Source organism: Pipistrellus kuhlii, unplaced genomic scaffold (genome assembly GCF_014108245.1).
Source record: "Pipistrellus kuhlii isolate mPipKuh1 unplaced genomic scaffold, mPipKuh1.p scaffold_m20_p_19, whole genome shotgun sequence".
NCBI classification, from domain to species: domain Eukaryota; kingdom Metazoa; phylum Chordata; class Mammalia; order Chiroptera; family Vespertilionidae; genus Pipistrellus; species Pipistrellus kuhlii.
In genome coordinates this window covers 5,335,588-5,342,871 of record NW_023425504.1, presented here as the reverse complement: position 1 = coordinate 5,342,871, position 7,284 = coordinate 5,335,588, and positions in this window count along the sequence as shown.

The following is a 7,284-nucleotide window of genomic DNA, read 5'->3' as shown; positions in this document are numbered from 1 at the left end:
CTGGCCAGTTAAGCAACGTCAGCAATTTAATAATTTTTTAAAATGTAACAAGATAAATGCTATCAATGTGGCATTATAATAATAATTGACAATGAGAGCACAGGAGGTGCCAGTACAATTGCAGAAAGAAATCTGGTATCCACTTAAAGCCAAGCAGTGTGGAGGCACCCAAATGTGGGCAACATTGTACTTCTTGCCTGATAGTGTCCTGACTATCCATGAGAAGACCCAGTGTCATCAAGAGAAGGGGATGTGTTATTCTGTGCCTTCTGTATATAATGGCAGAAAAAAAAGTGCAGCACAGTGCAAGAAGACTTTAATTCAAAAATGTTCTGATGCCTAAATGAATAAGTTAGCTAGAAAATCCAATTACGTAGACATCGGCAGTGCAAGATGAAAGAGATAATGCTGTTAAGGAAATTTAGCAAATGCAGGAACTAGTATGTGCTCAATAAATAGAATTTAAAAACAAATTCAGTTTCTGACCCTGCTTGCCCCTCATCCTGCCAGGCTGCCTACTAGTAAATAAACGAATGAGTAAATGAATGAAAGAAAAGAATTGTTCCTGGAGTTCCCTTTTCCTCAGGGTTGCACTATGGTTCTTAGAACTAATGCAATGTCCATGTACTGAAAATGGATGAGGGCACCTATCTAGTCCTCATTCATCATCTACACACCTTAACACCCGGGAGGTCAATTTTTCCAATCTATAAGGTGTCTCCTGCAGCCAGTTCTCCTGGCTCTTGCCAAGGCAGGTTAGGATCTGTCTGCCTCAATGCAACCCCCCTCCCCCATGATCTCTCCATTCCTGCTATTTCCATGAAGATGCCTGCTGCTCAGTAGGAGAGCTTATTTCTTGTCTGCTCTTTGCATTCAAAGATCCTTTTTCTCATTTGTCTTCCAGCAGCCTTGGGAAAGGCGCTGAAATAATGCAATTCCAAGACACTTTATGCCCATGACTCCTCTTTTCCTTTTCCTCTATAAACCTACATTCCTACTAGTTGTCTTCCCTTGAAGCACAAAAGCCAAGTCTGTGCAGGCAAATTTATGCTTTTCTGGTGCTATGTATTTCTTAAGGTAATGAGCTCAGCTTTCTGAATATGAAAGTAAAGAGAAAATGTGAAGAACCCCCCCCCCCCCATATATTATAATATTGCTCTCCCCTGTGAGTTCAAAGCCAGTTGAGAAATAGGCTCAAGCAGCAGTCACCATCTATGGTCCCAGCATGGCTCTAGGCCATAAAAATACAGCAAGGTCTAACTCAGACAAAACAGCCATCTATTATTTGCAAACCTGCATTTTAAAGTTTAGTCTAGCCTGAGGCCAAAATGACTTCCCCTGAATAGTTATAGAGATAAAGAACCATTGTACAGACTGTCAAACTATAGAGGAGAAGGCAAGGGAGGTTTTTTTTGTTTGTTTGTTTTTTTGGGGGGCGGACTGTAAGAGATCAACCAGAGGACTTGTATGCATGCATATAAACATAACCAATGGATATAAGACATGGGGCAGGTGAAGGCATATGTAGGGGGAGGGGGGAGGGAGAGAGGGAGTAGAGGAGGCTGGGGAGGTCAAGGGGGGGAAAAGAAGACATATGTACTACTATTTGTAATGCTTCAACCAATAAAAAAATTAAATTAAAATACAAACACAAAATGACTTCTCCTGAATTGTATTTAAAATCTATCAAATTAAAAGGAAACTGATAAAAAGTTAATAACTGACTTTGTACATATAGCCTACCTTCAGTGAATGTGTAACAAGATCAATCACTTTCCTGGTAGGCATGACTCTTCTGTTTTACAACTAAACTATAATGAACAAATAAACAAAATAAAGTTTACTTATTACCTGAAAAAAAATCCATTAAAGGAGATGTGGTATACATCTTGAAAATGATGTAGGTAGTCTTAACTGGTTTGGGTCAGTGGATTGAGCGTCGACCTGTGGACTGAAAGGTCCCAGGTTTGATTCTGGTCAAGGGCATGTACCTTGGTTGCCTGCACATCCACAATAGAGTGTGAAGGAGGCAGCTGATCAATGTTTCTAACTCTCTATCTCTCTCTGTTCCTCTCTGTAAAAAAAATCAATAAAATATATTGAGAAAAAAAAAAGAAAATGATGAAGGCAAACTTCATTTTTTAAAAAAATATTTTTCATTGTTTAAAAAGAACATATATTAATATTAGTACATATATCTCCTTTCCCCACCCCCCATTGACCTTTCCCCAGACTCCTATACACCCTGTCACATGCCCTCATCCCACTTTCTCAGTGTCTTGGTGTCCATTGGTGTGCTTATATATTGTACATGCATACAAGCCCTTTGGTTGATCTATTTCCCTCCCTCCCCAACACTCCCTAGCCTTCCCATTGTAATTTGACAGTCTGTTCGTTGCTTTACTGCCTCTGTATCTATCCTTTTATTCATCAGGTTATCATGTTTTTTATTTCCATAAATGAGTGAGATCATGTGGTATTTTTCTTTCATTGTCTGGCTTATTTCAGTTAACATAATGCTCTCCAGGTCCATCCATACTGTTGCAAATGGTAAGAATTCCTTCTTTTTTATAGCAGCCTAGTACTCCATTGAATAGATGTACCATAGTTTTCTAATCCACTCATCTGCTGATGGGCATTTAGGCTGTTTCCAAATCTTAGCTAAGGTGAATTATGCTGCTATGACCATAGGGGTGCACATATCGTTTCTGATTGGTATTTCTAGTTTCTTTGGATATATTCCTATAAGTGGGATTACTGGGTTAAATGGGAGCTCCATTTTTAGTTTTTTGAGGAAACTCCATACTGTTCTCCACAGTGGCTGAACCAGTCTGCATTCCCACCAGCAATGCACTAGGGTTCCTTTTTCTCTGCATTCTCACTAGCACTTGTCGTTTGTTAATTTGTTGATGATTGCCATTCTGACAGATGTGAAATCGTACTGCATTGTCATTTTTGATTTGTATCTCTCAGATAATCAGTAACTTTTAGCATGTTTTCATATGTCCCTTGGTCTTGGCCTTTCTTCTGTCTTCTTTCGAAAAGATTCTATTTAGGTACGTTGCCCATTTTTTAATTGGGTCGTTTATCTTCCTTTTATTGAGTTGTATGAGTTCCATGTAAATATTGGATATTAAACCTTTATCAGTGATAACAATTGCAAATATGTTCTCCCATACAGTGGGATTTCTTGTTGTTTTGTTGATGGTTTATTTTGCTGTGCAAAAACTTTTTATTTTGATGTAGTCCCATTTGCTTATTTTCTCTTTAGTTTCCATTGTCCTAGGAGTGGTATCAGTGAGGAAATTGCTTTGGCATATGTCTGAGATTTCTATGCCTGTGGATTCTTCTAGTATTTTTATGGTTTACTGACTTATGTTTAAGTCCTTTCTCCATTTTGAGTTTATTTTTGTATATGATGCAAGTTGGTGGTCTACTTTCATTTTTTTTTTACATTTATCTATCCAATTTTCCCATCACCATTTCATGAAGAGACTGTCTTGACTCTATTGTATATTCATTCCTCCTTTGTCAAATATTGAGAATATTGGTTTGGGTCAATATCTGGATTCTTTATTCTATTCCATTGGTCTATATCAGCGTTTTTCAACCGCTGTTCCGCGGCACACTAGTGTGCCGCGAGATGTTGCCTGGTGTGCCGTAGGTGCAGACAAGACAAGAATTTTATAATTTTTCACTATTTTGTTTACTTAATATTTCATAATAAATTATAAAATACTTTCTTTGTGTTTATTTGATTCCTATTCAAGAGAATTACTTTATATATAGTCAATATAGGCACAGAGTTAAATTTTTTAACATTTTCTAATGGTGGTGTGCCTCGTGATTTTTTTCATGAAACAAGTGTGCCTTTGCCCAAAAAAGGTTGAAAAACACTGGTCTATATGTCTATTCCTGTGCCAATACCAGGCTGTTTTGAAAACAGTGGATTTATAATACAGCTTGAGATCTGGTATTGAGATCCCTCCTACTTTATTCTTTCTCAGGATTGCTGTGGCTATTTGGGGTCTTTTTTTTTAATATATATTTTATTGGTTTTTTTAGAGAGAGAAAGGGAGAGAGATAGATAGCTAGAAACGTCGATGAGAGAGAAACATCGACCAGCTGCCTCTTGCACACCCCCTACCGGGGATGTGCCCGCAACCAACGTACATGCCCTTGACTGGAATCGAACCTGGGGCCCTTCAGTCCGCAGGCCGACGCTCTATCTATCCACTGAGCCAAACCGGTTTCAGCTGGGGTCTTTTTTATTCCAGATAAATTTTTGGAGAGTTCTTTCTAGGTGTGTGAAATATGCCGTTGGTATTTTAATGAGGAGTGCATTGAATCTATAGATTGCTTTGGGTAGTATGGATATTTTAATGATGTTGATTCTACTAATCCATGAACACAATATGCTCTTCCATCTATTTATATCTTCCTCTGTCTCTTTTTTCAATGTCCTGTAGTTTCCTGAGTAAAGGTTCTTTACCTCATTAAGTTTATTCCTAAGTACCTTGATTTTTTTGGTGCAGTGGTAAATGGGACAATAATACACAGAACTTCCCAAAGTTATCTGCCCAGGCAACCCACTCTTTGAAGAAAACCGAATAACATTTTCTAGGACTCCAGTTTCATACAACCCAGTTTGGAAATGCTGAATAACAGTAATCTCAATCAGATTTTGATAGAGGAATGGGGTGGAATCATTCAAGATGGAGTGCTGGCATATATCCATGTTCGTGCTTTAAGGAAGTATATACTTTAGATCCTGAGGAAAAGGTAGGTGATTAACCTGATGCCTCATAATTAAATCGAAGGAGCTTGCTTATATATATTCTCACACAGATGGCAGGAGGCAGGGGTAGACTAAAATTTGCTTGGGACACCTGAATAAGCAGTACTTGAGGGAAACCCAGTTTAGGGACAGAAGGGAAAACCTGGACCTGGGGCATTCTGAGGCCACCCACCTCAACACTAAGTGTTGACATGACTCCTGTTTATGTTTTGATTTGGAGTAGGAATGACTGCAACCTGATGGGCCCCACAGGAAAATGATTGCAGTAAGGTTTATTACTCTCAAGAATCCAGTGGGACATGCTTTAGAAGCCCCAAACTGCAGTGTAATGTAGTGGGAAAAGTGGTCGATACTTGGGTTCAGTCCTGTGGGATCAGGGTCAACATAATTAACCAGTCTGAGCCTGTATCTTTATATGTAAGAATCTGGAGTTTAGTGATCTCTAAACAAGGCTGTTGTGAAGATTATATGAGGGATGTAAAACCATTACAGATAGTGCTATATATAGTTATCAGCTAATTTATATATGTCTTCTACATGAGTTCAATTTAACGTTCTCTCCCATTATTTGTATGCTTGTTTTAATATAATTTTTCAAATTGTGATTTGAAAATTTTAGACATTAGTTGCAAAAATAGTAGAAAAAACTCCCCATGTACTTTACCCTCAGATTCCCCCAAATCTAGCAATCACAGCATAATTTCAAAACTCAGGATATTAACATTGATATAATTTATGTATTTACCATAGTCAAACTTTACCAATAATCCCACTAATGTTTAATTTCTGGTTCAGCATCCAACTGAGGATCATACACTGTACTTAGTTATGCCATTTTTATTTCCTTTATGTGGGCATTTCTTACTCTTTGTCTTTCATAATCTTGATAATGTTTAAGATTACAAGACAGTTATTGTGTAGACTATCCCTCAGCTTGGGCCTCTCTGATGCTCTCGTGGTTAATGTTTTAATATTGTGTTAATGTTCACAATATTACATAAATAAACGCTTTATGTTTATTCATGCCATCAGGGGTAGTATAATGACAGAAATAGTGTCCTTGTTAAGTGCATAAACTCCAGTCAGAATACCTGGGTTCTAACTTTATTAAACTGTGTGACCTTGATTTGTGATAAAGCTTCCCTGTCAAATGAACACATGTTAATACCTATTTCATAGAGTTGTTAGAATTATTAAAGTAGTGAGTATATGTAAAGTCATTACAACAGTGCTTGACTGTATTTGTTAGCTAATGAGTTGGGATTTTAGTGACTTTACTACTAGGAAATATGCCCTTGCAAACTGATGAAGAGACTAAAGCAGTGGCAGGCATTTAGAAAAAACAAAAAACAAAAACTCATCTTTTATTTCAAAAAGTGGGATTTAGGGAGAGACTGTCTCACTAAAGCAGGGAGTTCTGTACCATGAAAGCTACTAGTAGAAGTTTCCAACATTCCCCCAAATACTTTCTGCTTTCCTCAAACTCATTGCTCAAGCCTGAGCGTTTTAATAAATCTTTATTGTTCAAAGTATTGCAGATACCCCCCTTGTTCTCCCCATTGCTCCCCTTCACCTGGTTCTGGCTTCACCACCCTATTGTAGCAGGCATGTTAGCCATGAGCATCCTTTGCCCTTCCCCACCCAAAGAGCCAGAGCCAAAGACCTGCCTCTGGCCAAGAGGTGCACTGTTCCTTTCAGATATCAGCCTGCACCAAGAACTAGCTCCTACCACACAGCAATATTTATTCAGAATAATAGGTCTGCATACTAGGAACTGAGCCCATTTCCTTGCTCATCAGTTGCTGGAAAAAAAAGTGTCAAAAATTTTTTAAATGTCATGAAATAATTAAGTCTCCTTTCCCCTGACAGCTATTCCAGGAACTAGCCCTTCAGGCTTCATTAGTATGCGTCCAGCACTTCAGCCATGGACACATTCACTGAATAACCATAGTGATAACCTCAGCCCCTAACCTTTGCATTTGCTTCTTTTTGAAGGGGCCAAACCACTCAAGACCCTCACAATACTTATTTTATTGACCAATCCTGGGCAGATTCAGCAGTGAGACAGCTGGATGGGGGAAGGGAAGGAAGCCTGAATAGACTAATTCTTAGAAGGTAGAAAGAATCTAAGATAGATTTATGAAAATTTGGTAAATGACAACTATTCATTTTGAAAGTAAAAAAAAACCACACACACAAACCCTTAATATAAAAATAATGCTTTCATCTGAATAATAAATAAATTTTTACAAAGTAATTTTGATCCTTTACCTCATTTGACCACCCCTCACTCCCAAGACGCCATTTTGCAGGTGAGAATAAAGGATTGAGACAGAAAATGGCTAAGTGGTAAAGCTGAAACTTTAACTCAGGTCTCATCTCCAAATGGAGCACATTTCCCACTTAAAAAAAAAAGGCCACAAAAAAAGAGATTGAAGTGTGAAAATGTAACACATCAAGCTGCAGTGGAGTTTCTTAGTAGTTAA